This window comes from Pleurodeles waltl, chromosome 7, assembly GCF_031143425.1.
Source record: "Pleurodeles waltl isolate 20211129_DDA chromosome 7, aPleWal1.hap1.20221129, whole genome shotgun sequence".
Classification (NCBI taxonomy): Eukaryota; Metazoa; Chordata; class Amphibia; order Caudata; family Salamandridae; genus Pleurodeles; species Pleurodeles waltl.
Window position 1 is genome coordinate 1,038,098,596 of NC_090446.1, and position 15,020 is coordinate 1,038,113,615.

The following is a 15,020-nucleotide window of genomic DNA, read 5'->3' on the forward strand; positions in this document are numbered from 1 at the left end:
AGGGCGCCCCAAGTGTCGTGAAAAGCCCCAGCAGAGTATCAAGAAAGGTCTTGATGCTCCAGCTGGAGCATTTTCATTCTTTGCAGGACTCAATGCTCATCGAGGTCAACAGATCATTGACCCTTCATAGGATGTGGTAGAACTATTAGCACAATTTCATTACAAACCAATTAAGTTACACAGTATGACCAATGTACCCATACAAGGAAAACTTCATTCAGGAATAAAGTTAAAGGATTTATTTCAAACTGAAGCTCAAACTCATGTAAACCATTTGGAAGACAAAGTTATAAAGGTACAAAATCACCAAGTGTTGCCCAAGGGAATGAAATAAGTTTGGGCAAACTAACATTAATAAAACTAATCTTTCAAGAAGAATGATGCAGAACATCTACAAGATTATCTGAGATACAGAAATCAAACATTGCTCAGCTTTGATAGCATCAAGTCAACTTCAAATCAGCAGAGTTCAATTTTGCTGGGCACAGGAAAACCCTATACTACATTTCCAAATCAGGGAAATACATGTGTGGGGTGGAACACATGTGGGCAAAGACAAAAAGAACACAAAAGACAAAAAGAATTTTGAAAAAGGAAGTCTTGGGCAGCAGGCTACTGACTAAGGTGGGCAAAAGATATGTAAAAAAAGGAAAATGTCAACATGTCAGAAGCTCGATCAAGAGTCTTCTGCAGAGGTTAGAAGGAAAACTCCAAGCCTACCTAAGGAATTTGAAAAGGGCAAAGGCAGACAGGAACATACCTCCCCAAGGGGCTCTGCAGGACACAGGAAAAGGGGCTCCTCTTATTATGTTAGGGAATCTGGTAGGATCTCCAACCAAGGGAAATCTGAAAAATCTGACCAAAGGCCAATGACATATTAAAGTTCATATGGCAATCTGATTCGCTCAGGGCAACAGTTCATTTTATATTGAAGGGGTATCATCCAAGAGAAATCGATCACAGGACTCCAAACTGCAACATTAGTGTTTCTTCCCAGGTCTGTCATGGGAACAGCATTCCTCAATGTAGCTCCACACAAATTTGAAACAAATGTTTGCTAGTCCACAGTTCAGGATATTCCTCATCCAAGGTCAACTTTCTACATTTGTTATGTGTAAAACAATAGGGGTCTATTACCAAACCTATTACTCTCATGGGATCAAAATCTGAAAGTAAATTCACATATTGGGCATGACTTACCATTTTCTACACAATCAAAAAATACAGGCCTAAGACACCTCACTTAGACTAATGTGAGTGAATTAATGCAGCACAATAATACATCAAATTATACACATTTTAATATGCAAACTGTGAACTATTCATTAATAATTCTTCATTAGCATTTTTAATTTCTATACCTTTAATCCCTTGGGTGCTGGGGATGAGCTGGTTACGTTCTCGGCCACGGTGCTCGTGTGCCGAGGACGTAACCAGCTCGTCCTGCACCAGGCCCACAGGGGGGAGCACTAGTGCTCCCCCCGTGGACCTCCTACTCCCTGCCCCTGGGCAGAGATGGCAGGGGAAGTGCCAGCCGACCTCCCCAGATCCCCCCAGTGACATCTGTTGATATCACCGCACGATCACGTGCTGACCTCAGTAGAGGTCGCCCCCACCGTGCTGGAAGCTCAGCTTCCAGCGTGATCAGAACAGAAATACTTTCGTTTCTCTACCGAACAGGGGTTATCAGAGAGGCATGAAAGGAAAGGAAAGGCTTTTCTGCAGCATGATGGCATCAAATGTATTTTAGGCCATTTCTGTACCCCTTGAGGCAGATCGGCTTATTTTTATTAGGCCAATCTGCCCCCAAGGGAGGGCAGAGACCACTAGACACCAAGGATTTTTTTTTTCAATATAAGGGGAGCGACCCCCTAGGCAAGGGTCACTCCCCGGGAGGTGGGGAGATTTACATTAGGTCATTATCGGCCTACTTTTATTAGGCCAATCTGCCCCAAGGGGGGCAGAAACCACTAGATACCAGGGATTTGTTTAGTTTTATCATTTTACATAAGGGGAGAGACTCTTTAGGCAAGGGTCACTCCTCAGGAGGGGCATATTATATTTGGCCATTACTGCCCCCCTTGGGGCAGATCAGCCTATTTCTATTAGCACCAGGGATTGTTGTGTGTGTGTGTGTTTTGTTTGGGGCAAGGGTCGCTCCCCATGGGGGCACATTACTTTTGGCCATTTTTGCCCTCGCTTGGGGGCAGATTGGCCTTTTTTTATTAGGCCCTTCTGCCCCCAAGGGGGAAGATTTTTTTTTATTTAAAAGAAGGTTGCAGTATGGCCATACCCCAACCCCAAATAAATGGGGACAAAGTTGTTCTGCCTACCGGTGGGCAGATGGGGCAATTTCCCCGATCCACTCCCCGGGGGGGGGGCAGAAAGCCTACTAGATGCCAGGGAATTGTAAAACAAAATAGAGGGGTGGGAGGTGCCTAGCAATATGGGCATGGTTATGCCCTCCACTCCAATTGGAGGGGGTAACAGTCTTTCAGCCCCTCCAGCAAACTAAAGGAACGTATTCCAATGGCAAGCAAGAGGACATTTAATTATTTTGGGTTCTGATTTTACATTTGGGATAAGGGAGCATGGCTAACTCTCAATATCGTCCCACTTCAAATGGTGAGCAACTACACTTTTTGGACTTTGGGATGCTGCCACCTAGAAAAGTCTACCAGACCTATACACATCTGAAAACTAAAAATCTGGGTGCTTCACATGCACCCCACACCATTTTCTTACCCATAATGCCCTGCAAACCTCCAACTTTGCTTGAAATCATGCATTGTCTCTACATTTTTGTGATGGCACATTTCGGAATCTGAAGGAATCCACAAAATTCCTACCACCCAGCATATTCTCATCTATACCTATAACATTTCTGCCCCACTTGTCAGCCTAAAAATGTTTTTTTCCAAACAGCTCTTTTGGACCGCTTTGGTTCCCTCTCAATTTTGACATGTTTTTGGCCCTTCCCTGTCACAGCCACTTGGCTCACCTGCCCAAGTGAGGTATCATTTTTATGGGGAGACTGAGGGGAACATTGGGTGGTAGGAAATTTGGGCCGGTGCGGTGATCCCACACAGAAATTTGATTTTTTGCTAAATTTGTGGTTTGCTGAGGATTCTGGGTAAGAAAACACTGGGGGATCCATGCAGGTCACACCACTCTGGACTCCCTCAGGTTCTAATTTTCAGAAATGTCAATGGTTGGTAGGTTTCCCTAGATAGCTGCTGAGCCCAGTGTCAACATCAGGGCAGTGTGTGCTCTACGGGCGACTGGAATGCAAAAACCCAGCACTTCCAAGATAACGTAATTCATGCATTATGCTAATGTGCTGTTGTTTAACCTTTTGCATTGCAGAGTTTAATCCTGAAGACTTATATTCAAGGTGCTTATAAATACTGTTCATTTGCAATGTATTGCTGCAGGCTTTCAGAGTGTGTCAGGGTGTGGTCCCTTTCCAGGGCCTTCTAGAAGCTTCCTCTGCAGCGTGACTGGGTGTGGTTTGTGGGCTGGGCCAAGACTCTATATAAGGGAGCCAGCCCAGCTCCACGTGCTCACTATTCAGAGGTCCTGGTGCAGAGAAGCAGCAACTTCCTGAACTACTGTTTCCAGATGCCTACTTTGATCTTCCAGGCCTTGCCCTTCACTTTGTTGGTGATTCTTGATCAGGGCGGTAAGACGGAGGTCGGGCTGGGCCCCCGATCCTGTTCTCGAAGGCTTTCGAGTTCTTGGCCCTACTTTTCATGATAAAAGATTTTACCTTGAGCGTGTGAATGTGCACTTGGCTTTTTCTGGCATTTGCATGCTTACATTCGAATCGGCAATTCATTTCTAGTGCTTAACTCGTGATATTCATTGTGCGCTACCATTTCATGGCATTTACATGGTGGCTTTCGAATCAGCAAGACGCGCAATTCATTTCATGTGCTTAACTCATGATATTCAATGGGCGCTACCATTTCATGGCATTTTCATGGTGGCATTCGAATCGGCAAGACGCACAATTCTTTTCCCGCAATTGAACTTGATGTTTCAGATCGTTTGCAGTGTGCGCGATCATTTCATGACATTTGCAGATTCTTGTTGAAATCAGCAATGTGCGCAATTCATGTTTCGGCATTTAAAAACTAAGGGGGGCATTCTGACCCTGGCGGTCCATGACCGCCATGGCGGAGGGCGGCGGAAGCACCGCCAACAGGCTGGCGGTGCTTCCTGGGCGATTCTGACCGCGGCGGTAAAGCCGCGGTCAGAAAAGGGGAGCCGGCGGTTTCCTGCCGGTTTCCCGCTGGCCCAGGGAATCCGCCATGGCGGCGCTGCTTGCAGCACTGCCATGGGGATTCCGACCGCCTTCCCGCCAGCCTGTTTCTGGCGGTGTCCACCGCCAGAACCAGGATGGCGGGAACGGGTGCCATGGGGCCCCTGGGGGCCCCTGCACTGCCCATGCCACTGGCATGGGCAGTTCAGGGGCCCCCTAACAGGGCCCCAAAAAGATTTTCACTGTCTGCTTTGCAGACAGTGAAAATCGCGACGGGTGCCACTGCACCTGTCGCACCCCCGCAACTCCGCCGGCTCCATTCCGAGCCGGCTTAATTGTTGAAGGGGCTTTCCTGCTGGGCCGGCCGGCGGTCTTCTGGCGGTCGCCCGCCGGCCCAGCGGGAAAGCCGGAATGGCCGCCGCGGTCTTTTGACCGCAGAGCGGTCTTTCGTCGGGAACCGCTTGGCGGGCGGCGACCGCCGACCGCCGCGGTCAGAATGACCGGCTAAGTGTTAGAATTCTAGATGTTACATTATATGTGCATAATAAGTCCCTTAATACAACTCCTATGGTGTTCCAGAAAAAGTTCAGATTATTTCTTTGTCCTCATGTAAAAAGACTATGTTTGATTTTGAAAACATAATTCTAGGGGGTTCTTTTGTTTCTAATCAATGTGTAAGATTTCATTAAGAGATTCATTGAGAAGTTGTATTAATCATTCTTAATTCGTTCCCAGGTAACCAGACGTCTTGAGGCCTAGTTTTTTAGACCATGCTTAAGTTATCCATGGTTACAGTATGACAATGCTTAGAATAGTAGTCTAGTAAAGAATAATATGATATAATCTTGATATTGTGTGTTTTAACCTTTTGCTTCCTACAGGTCTCCTTCCCAGCTGTTCCCTACCTAATCCCCTTTTCCCCACTTGGACTTTCTTAGACTCTGTGACATTTTAATCAGAGTATTGGAGCTGTCTTGTAGTGGACATGTTGGGAATGTGCGCAGACCCCGAGGATCTGGTGACTCTGACACCCAGGACCAAAAACGTAGATGCCCCCCTTTCAAAAACAGGTAGTTTTGTAATAGGTAATTTTGATGTGTCCATGTTACAGAACCTGGAGAGAGCCCCACATGTCACCCCATCATGGATTCCCTTATATGCCTAGTTTTAAAAAATGCACAGGTTTGCTAGGTTTCCCTAGGTGCCGGCTGAGCTAGAGGCCAATCCACAGCTCAGCACTCTCCAAAAAACACATCAGATTTCAATGTAAAAATGTGATGTGTCCATGTTGCATTTTCTGTTGCGAGCAATAGGCCTAATCACACAAGTGAGATACCATTTTTATCGGGAAACTTGGGAGAACACAGAATAGAAGAGCAACTGTTATTGCCCCTTGTCTTACTGTACATTTTGTCCTTCCAAATGTAAGACAGTGTGTAAAAAAGAAGTCTATTTCAGAAATGCCCTGTTATTCACATGCTAGTATGGGGACCCTGGAATTCAGAGATGTGCAAACAACCACTGCTTCTCAACACCTTATCTTGTGCCCATTTTGGAAATACAAAGGTTTCCTTGATACGTATTTTTCACTCTTTATATTTCACCAAATGAATTGCTGTAAACCCATTGCAAGGTGCAGCTCATTTGTGGGCTGTGGGTACCTAGGGTTCTTGATGAACCTACAAGCCCTATATATCCCCGCAACCAGAAGAGTCCAAACAGACGTAATGGTATATTGCTTTAAAAAATCTGCCATAGGTGGAAAAAGTTATAGAAGAAAACGTAGATGGAAATGGCTCTTTTTTTCACCTCAATTTCAATATTCTTTTTATTTTAGCTGTCACTTTCTGTAGAAAAACCCTGAAGGATCTACACAAATGACCCCTTTCTGGATTCAGAATTTTGTCTAAGTTTCAGAAATGTTTATCTGTCTGGGATCCAGCATTGGTTTCACACCCATTTCTGTCCCTCACTGGAAGGAGACTGAAAGCACAAAAAATGGTAAAAATGGGGTATGCCCCAGTAAAATGTCAAAATTGTGTTGAAAAATTTGATTTTCTGATTTAAGTCTGCCTGTTCCTGAAAGCTGGGAAGATGGTGATTTTAGAACCACAAACCCTTTGTTGATGCAATTTTCTGGGAAAAAAACACATGCTCTCTTCTGCTGCACTCTGTCCCATTTTACCGAAAAAAAAAAAAAATTCAGCTGTATTTTGGCTAATTTCTTGGTCTCCTCCAGGGGCACCCACAAACTCTGGGAACTTTTAGAATCTCTAGGATGTTTGGCGTGGATAGCTTATGTGTACAAAATTGTATGAGGGCCTACGCGCGAACTACCCCAAATAGCCAAAAAAGGCTCTGCACCTTAAGGGGAAAAGGCCTGGCATCGAAGGGATTAAACAAAATAACTGTTAATACATTTCAGTCATTATAACATGGAACTGCATCTCTCTAGTTCTTGTAAACTTATTAAAATCATTGAAAATTCAATATCTTTTCAATACATAATATTAGTATAGAGTCTATATTTCATCATAATATCAGTTTAATTCTTCAATCATTTAATTAACCCTCAATACCACCAGGGTTTCTAACATTATTCTAAATGAATGCAGATCTATACTAGCTTCTCAGTGCATCTTTCTACAGTCAAACCATCAGTTCTTTGGTTCACATAATGCATAAACGGTCACATATAGATGACTTCTGTGACATGTGGGACAGCACTAAAATTTCTACTACATCACAGTAGTGGACTGGTAACTAAAAACATTCCAAGACAATGCATGTTTTCATATTCAGCCCCTTATTGTATTGAGTGAGTATAGTGGGTGAGCCCGTCGATTTACAGGATGATTTGAGAGGGAGGGGACAAATATATATATATATATATATATATATATATATATATATATATATATGTGTTTACAAGAATATTATGTGCATTCCTTTAAGCCTTTTTGCAGACTAAATAACTGATTATCCCTCCACCCATTCACCCTTAACAGCAGCTCCCTGGACCTCAGAAAGCTGGGGGTTTACGTGTGTCCCATGTGATCAGTCCTGCATTCAAATATACCTTAGAAAAACAAAAAGGTGATGAGAGGAGTGCTTGACTTAACATCAGTCTCTGGTAACTAGTCAGTGTTTTGTTACAGTCTGCATTTTTTACCATTATGTCACTGTAAACTGTATAAGGCTATGTGCAAATCAATCTTAGTCTTGCTCCAATGCCCACAGTCCAGTCCGCACGGCCAAGTTCCAGATGGAACAAGAGCAACCCCAGACTGGTTTAGGACTACTAGAGCCTTATCAGAGAGGTGCACCTTGAGTTCACTGGCACAGTGATCACATGGCCAGCATCTCATCGTACTCAGGATGTCTACTGTAACTAACAAAAGCAGTGGGAGGAATGCTTGAGTTCATTTCAGCCAATAATTATCAAGTGAGTGAACTTCACACTTCTTGTACTTGCAATGCCTGCACATATCGGTGTTTGTGCGGGGATCGTTAAAAACGGCCGCTGTCATGGAGGTCTGTGTGTGATTGAACATGCAGGAAACGGTTGAGGGGCCTGTGCTATTGATCACAGTGTACGTGTGACAGAGCTCCTGCCATTGGTTTCTAAAAACTGACACACGTCAATCATCTGAAGACCATTAGCATTAGTGCTCTAAAGAACACAATCAGTGCATGTCTGATAGGCTGAACATTGACGAATGGCATCTTAGGCATACAGTTTTTCGTTATTTCTTCTGATGCTCTGTGTGTCCCGAGCTGCACTACAGAGGAGGCACTTTAATTTTAGAGCCTCTGAGTGACAGGGTAAAGAACGTGGGGCTGGTGTGTAAATGCCTTAATGGTCAAGCTGTTTTTCCTGTCTTGTTTCTTGTTTTCTTCCTCTCCCTTTATATCTCTCTTCCATTTTTGTTGTTTCCATTATCGGCTCTGTGTTTCTTGTGTCTCTCCTACACCATGCCTTATGTCTCCCAGGGCTGGATTTGGAACTCAAAGTAGACCTGGCAAATTTTGTCAGACCAGCCCGCATAGGGTGCATAGCGAGCGAGCCTGACCACTTTAATACAGCTTTGGAGATTCTCGCCCCAAATGAAAATTTGGGGAAAAAATGGGAAACCGGTGCATTCTTCAACACAGTATTCATTATATATTCAATTGTATTAGTGTTGAAAACATAGTAAATGATGACCTTAAAGTGCACCAGGATATGACATTCTTTATTGGGGCTCTTCAACGATATCTTCACGATCACCCTCTAACAGTGCCTCTCATCTCTCCATAGCCCCTCTCTCAGATGCCTCATATGTTATGTAGCACATCTCCTACCAGTGTAGGGTGTTGGAGCACTTTACATCACACACACATATAGAAACAATGAATCATACGTGTGTAAATCAGTGTATACAGAATGTTACATAGGATAAAGGGGACTGCAAGGTGTAGTGCTCACGTCATCCATACTGTAGGCATTTTTTAAGAATGCTTGATCTGGGGAAGCATAAACTCAGAATTCAGAAAGTAACACAATGGTTAGGATTGTCTTTATTAATAACAATGTATTTCTACCAGGGGGGCGTGGCTAGCCTGGGCAAGATGGCGGACGCGTGAAATCGCGGCTCCATCTGGGCCTCGCATTAATCCTTTCTAAATCGATCCCACTTGGGGCTGGAGACAGGAATCGTGGATCGGACGGCCACCGTGACCCTGGGCGGTGCCGCCCGGAACCGTCTGCTGGCCGCTGGGGCGAACCGCGTGGAGAGCGCGAGGTGAGTGGAGCTGGCTGCTTCGGCCGGGAAGAGGCCTGTTGAAGGAGAGCTGTGGAGGTGCTGCGGCCTCTCCGCTTCCCCTTTTTACTCTCTTTTCTCCTGGAGAAGAGTTGATGGGGAATGGAGGGCGCCGGTGGAGACCTGGGCCGGCCTCATTATTCAATAGCGCAAAATGGAGCAGATGGTCACCAGATAAGGACGGAGGGGGACGTTTCTGGTGCAGCGCCTATACTGGGCACCGAGGGGGTCCTACAGCGGGCAGGAAGTGGACAGCGGCGGCAGACAGTGGTTCTGGAGTGACTGGGAGGCCGCGGCCACCCTGCTGGAGCACCCGGATCAGGGGCGGGCTGCTTGGGTGAGACGGTTGTGGATGAACACTGGCTGGCTGAGGGCTGACACCGTGTACCCACCCACTGGCCATAAAATACAGATGGGGTGTTGATCATGGTGGGGAGTACCTCTGACTGCAGCTCAGAACTCCAGGAGTGGTGTAGGGCTGGGTCGCAGGAGTCCTTGGTGCTCCTCCACCGCAAATCGGATGACCTCCAGAGGCCGGAATAGGGACAAGGTGCAAGCTTGCAGACACATGGGCGAATTGAGCTGTGGGATCATGGAGAATCTGCAGGCCACCCTGGACAAGATTTTAGGGGCAATAAAAGACACTAAGACGACGCTCCAACTGGACATTGGCCAGGTGTCGGTTGAGGTGGGCTTGCTGAGGGCGGACCACCAAAAGCTGGCTGATAGGGTCCAGGAGACTGAGACCGCTTTGGCAGAGCTCTCTCCAAAGCAGGTGGAACTCACGGCCATAGTGCTGCAGTTGACAGACCGGATCCAACGACTGGAGCGTAGAGTGGAGGAGGCAGAAGGCTGGAACTGCAGGAACAATGTGAGAACTGTTGTTCTCCCGGAGGGTACCGAGGGCATGGACATGGTGACCTTTGTGGAGGGATGGCTGCACTCGGATGTGGCCCCGGAGCAACTTACCCCTTTCTTCACGCTGGAACGAGTGCACCGGGTGCCATCGAGACCTCTGGCCCTGGGGAGACCACTGCGGGTGGTTGTGGCCAAACTACTGCACTATAAGGACAGGTATGTACTGCTGCAAAGGGCCAGAGAGGCTGGGCCCTTCAGGGTGGCAAATGGTGTGGTGACTTTACTCCCAGACTTTACAGTGGAGGTACAGAATAAGCAGGCTTCCTTCATGGCAGTGAAGAGAGCGCTCAGGGAGGAGGGGGTTCAATCCTTCCTTTTGTTTCCGGCCAGATTGAGGGTGATATCCAAAGGCCAGACCGTCTTCTTCCAGTCCCCGGATGGGGCCTGAGAGTGGCTGGAGGCGTGCGGGGCCGGGGAGGGCCGCCACGCCAATTCGGACTGTGTCGGATGCCGGGGCCGCAGAAGTCTAAGAAGACAGCGAAGCAGGCATCGACTGAATACGGAGCCGACCCCAGCCCAGAAGGAATCTGCAAGGAAAGCGGCCTTGGCGGCTGTGGTGTCCATGCGGGGTGTGGACTCTTTGGCAGAGGCCAGCGAGAGGGATTCGGACCATGCCTCTGTTTCCTCTGCTGCGGGCTCCAGTCGTTATGATGGAGCTCCCAAAGTAACCCCTCAAAGCGCTGATGAACTGGGTTGAGACAGACTTTGCTACTCTGGCCCTGAGGTAAGGATGGTGACTTGAATACGGGGCCCTGATGGCCACGGAACCCCCCCCCACTTTTCGGTTTCTCGGCCACTGAGTGGTGAATGGCAAGAACACAGACTGACTTGCTGTTTTGGTTGTGCTATTGCACTGTTTATTGGGCCACCTACAGTTGGAGAGGTGCCCTTGGGATGGGGAGTTGGGACTTGAAGTTATGTGTTTTGGTTATGTGCAAGGGGCTGAGATTTACTTGTCCGAAATTGATATTGATGATTGGGGAGGTGGGGGGGGGCAGGGGCTGGGAGAGGAAGGTATGGGATGGGCGTACGACCCACCTTGATATAGTCAAGATGGAATGGCGGACTACAATTTGTTAACTTGGAACATACGGGGGATGGGGTCGCTGACCAAAAGGCATAGAGTCTTGTCATATTTGACATGGTGCTGTTGCAGGAGACCCACCTTACCTCTGGGTAGGTTGATAAGCTTAGGTGCAGATGGCGGGGACAGGTGTTTGCTACCACATATTCGGCTTTTCTACAGGGTGCGCTGGTGTGGATCAGAGCAGGAGTCCCATTCGAGGTAGTAGCTACTGATATAGCCAAGAGGATAGATTTGTGATAGTGGAGGGTTGATTGCATGGGACACCGGTAGTGCTGAGCAGTATATATGCCCCTAACCAGGACCAGATCCCCTTTATGCAACGACTCTCGAGCCGCCTCACCAGACAACAGGAGGCTGAACTAATGATTGGAGGGGATTTTAACAGTGTCCTAGACACTGAGTTGGACCATTCCATTCCTCCACTAATAGGTGCAATATCGCACAAGATAGCTAAAGGACTGCGGACTGGATGCAGTGTTGGGGCCTGGAAGATGTGTGGCGGAATCAGCACCCGGGGGATAGAGATTACTCCTACTACTCGGGTTTCCATCAGGTACATACCAGAATAGACAGGGTGGTGTGCACAGCAAATATGGCCCACGGAATCATACACTCCAAGTACCTAGGACACACCCTCTCTGATCTTAACTCACTACTTCCTACTTGGAGATGTGTGGAGACCAGACCTCCTATCCCAATGTGGAGACTGGGACTGGCCGCACTAGATGACCAGGCATAAAGAGAGGAGCTTCGCTCTTACCTCACTGACCACATTAACATTAACAAGGGGTCCATTACATCCAGACATGTGGAATGGGAAACTCTTAAGGTTGTAACTAGGGGGCATTGTATGGGGCAGACAGTGGGGATAAAACGGACTCTGAAGCGAGAACTCACCGTTTAGAAAAGATTATTCATGAGGAAGAAAGGGATGGGGGTACATACCTGGCAGGGCGACATAGACTCATTGATTCAAAGAAATCTCACGCCCAGACTGAGGAACAACTACACTGCCACAACCTGCAGAGGTACTTGGCATCTATACAGGCAGAGGATGTTGGAGTGGTTGATGAGACCCAGAGGGGAGGGCGCACCAATAATGAGCGTGCGTGACATGGGAGGGGAGCGTGTGTATAGGCCGGCTGAAATAAATGACGCCTTTAGGAATTCCTTCACCTCTCTTTACAGGCAGCCAGAGGTAGATATACCAGAATCACTGGGCAGCCGCTTGCAGTTACTATCACTTAGAACCCTGGCGCTTGAAGACAGGGACCCACTGGGCGGGCCAGTAACATTAGAGGAAGTCAAAGGCGCCATTTGGCAGTTGTCTGCGGGTAAGACGCCAGGCACAGATGGACTCCGTCTGGAGTGTTACAAGAAGTATTCGACCATTGTGGCTCCTCTACTGGTGGAGGCAGGCTCTACTATGCAGAGGCACTTCAGCAGGGTATGCTCCCTGAGACTCTGAGGGAGGCATTGGTGGTCCCCCTGCCCAAGTCTGAGTCCAGGGAGGCATCGGTATCTGATTTCAGACCACTCTCAATGCTGAACTGCGACATTAATATACTGAGCAAGATTCTGGCCAGCCGGCTAGTCCAGCAGATCTCCAGTCTAATACATGATGACCAAAATGGGTTCATACCGGCACGTAATACTTCCCTTAATCTTAGGCGATTGTTCGCGCTTCTGCACATGCCACAGACGGAGAGGCCGCCCGGAGCAGTACTCTTGTCGATAGATTTTGAGAAGGCTTTTGACTCGGTACATTGGGACTACTTGAGGGCAGTGATGGTTCGGATGGGTTTGGGTGAGGGTTGGGTGCGATGGGTTGATCTGCTGTACTGTAAGTCGATGGCGACGGTGAGAACGGGCCGGACGGTGTTGGCAGCCTATCCTATATTTAGAGGCACTATGCAGGGCTGCCCGCTGCTCCCACTGCTGTTTGCACTTGCTATTTAGCCCTTGGTGGCCCAGTTCTGTGTGGAGGGTAGGGGTAGAGGAGTGATGTGGGGCCTAACTGAACATAATATTTCACTCTACTCTGACAACATACTAATCTATCTGAGGGAAGGAGCGACGGGGCTGCCTAGGGCGCTAGTGTTACTGGAGGATTTTGGTGCCTACTCAGGCCTTAGACTGAAAAGAGGCAAGACATACGTCTTCCCGTGGACAGCCGGTGAAATGCAGCCTCCCACTTGCCCTGCGGACATTGTGTGGGCTCCTCATACCTTTAAGTACTTGGGTATCCAGGTCTTCCATGACTTGAAGGATCTCCTTGAGGGTAGTCTTGGTAAGGCGCTCCGTTCATTGCGGGCGACTGTGGGGTTCTGGCGAAGCCTCAAACTATCCATGATGGCTCGGGTGTCTTTGTCCAAAATGATTAACTGCCCCGCCTCCTATATTTCTTCACCAACCTTCCGGTGATTATCCCCTCAGGCTGGTTCAGGGAACTAAAAGTGCTGCTCCAGGAGCTCATTTGGGACGGAGGACGCAGACGAACTGCTCTGTCTATCCTCTGCTGCCCGGTGACTGCAGGTGGATTGGGGGCCCCAGACTTTGAACTCTATTATCTGTCGTGCCAGCTTCAATGGATCTCCAGGTGGTGCGTGGGTTAGGGAGGACTGGACCAAGTCACAGCTGGAGGTGAGACGAGAGGAGACTTAATAATAGCACAAATGCTTGGTCACCGGATAACGGTTATGGTGAGGAACGTTTTGATGACAGTGGCATTCTCCTGCTGGAAGAAATGTCTGCGATGTCTGGGAACAAAAGTGGCCTACTCGCCGGTGATACCACTGACGGCAGTATACCGGGGCACCACGGGTCAGCCAGCGCGAGGGGCTCAGATGAGCGCCTGGACAGGAGCGGGGGTGGAGTCACTGGGTGATTTCTTCCACAGTGGAGTGAGAATCTTTGCTAATATGACAGAGGAGAGTGGAGTACCAAGTGGGCAATTCCTACTTTATCAAACCCTGGTACATCATATACGTGAATACTGGTGCACAGTAAATGCGGAGCCGGACACACATGGGATTCTTCATCTCCTGCTGACCTTGGGGGGGAGACACCCATCTCATCACTAAACTTTATAGGGCCCAGATTGAGGACACTTTGGGTTCTCTACAGCCTCTTAGAGTGAAGTGGGAAGGAATGTTGGGTAGAGACTTGACAGATGCGGAATGGCGAGAGTATTGGCTTATCCTCGAAGGGTCTCACGGAACACCCGTCTTAGGTATATACAGTACAATTATGTTCATAGAACGTACCTCACGCCGCACAGGATATGAATAATAAATGGGGGTGACCCCAGGGCATGCCCCAAATGTGGTGCACTGGATTTGGACTTAGACCACATGGTATGGAATTGCCCTGCGATGCGGCGGTGCTGGAGTGGGGTGGTGGATGATCTTGGAAGAATGTTAGATCCAAGAATGGAACTGGATCCCTCTCTCTGCTTGCTGGGCTTGAGCTCTAGGCCAGCCTCTAAGAAGGTTGGCAGTAGGTTCCTGGACCTGGCTCTGGTGCTTTTTAAGCGCTGTATCGCCATGCACTGGAAGTCACCTAGGAGCCGTTCAATGGGGGACTGGAGACGAGACGTGATGGTGTGGGCACGGGCTGAGTTACAGGTTTTGGGGCGTGAGGAGGCATGTGGGATCCGTCAACATCCTATCGTTCCACTCTGGGAGGAGATACTGGATGCATGGGAAGAGCAGATACAAGACATGGGGGCTGGTCCAGTGGCCCAGGGAGGGAGTGCGGACATAGTACATACGAATACCGACATAGGTGACAACTAATACCGCGATGCCCAGAGGTGAGCGGGGACTAAACGCAGAGCAGAGACTATGTGAGAGCGTGGCAGTGACATAGCTGGGGGCACCCTGAACATTCCACACATTACACTGAGACACTAGCCGAAGGAGCGGACTGACCGATCCCCAGAGGTGGC

General features: G+C 48.3%; 1 protein-coding gene across 2 annotated transcripts in view; it reads right to left on the reverse strand.

Moving 5' to 3' along the window:
• The window catches only part of APOH (apolipoprotein H), a 388,934-nt gene that overhangs the window by 270,431 nt on the left and 103,483 nt on the right, over window positions 1-15,020 (reverse strand). The window lies entirely within an intron of this gene.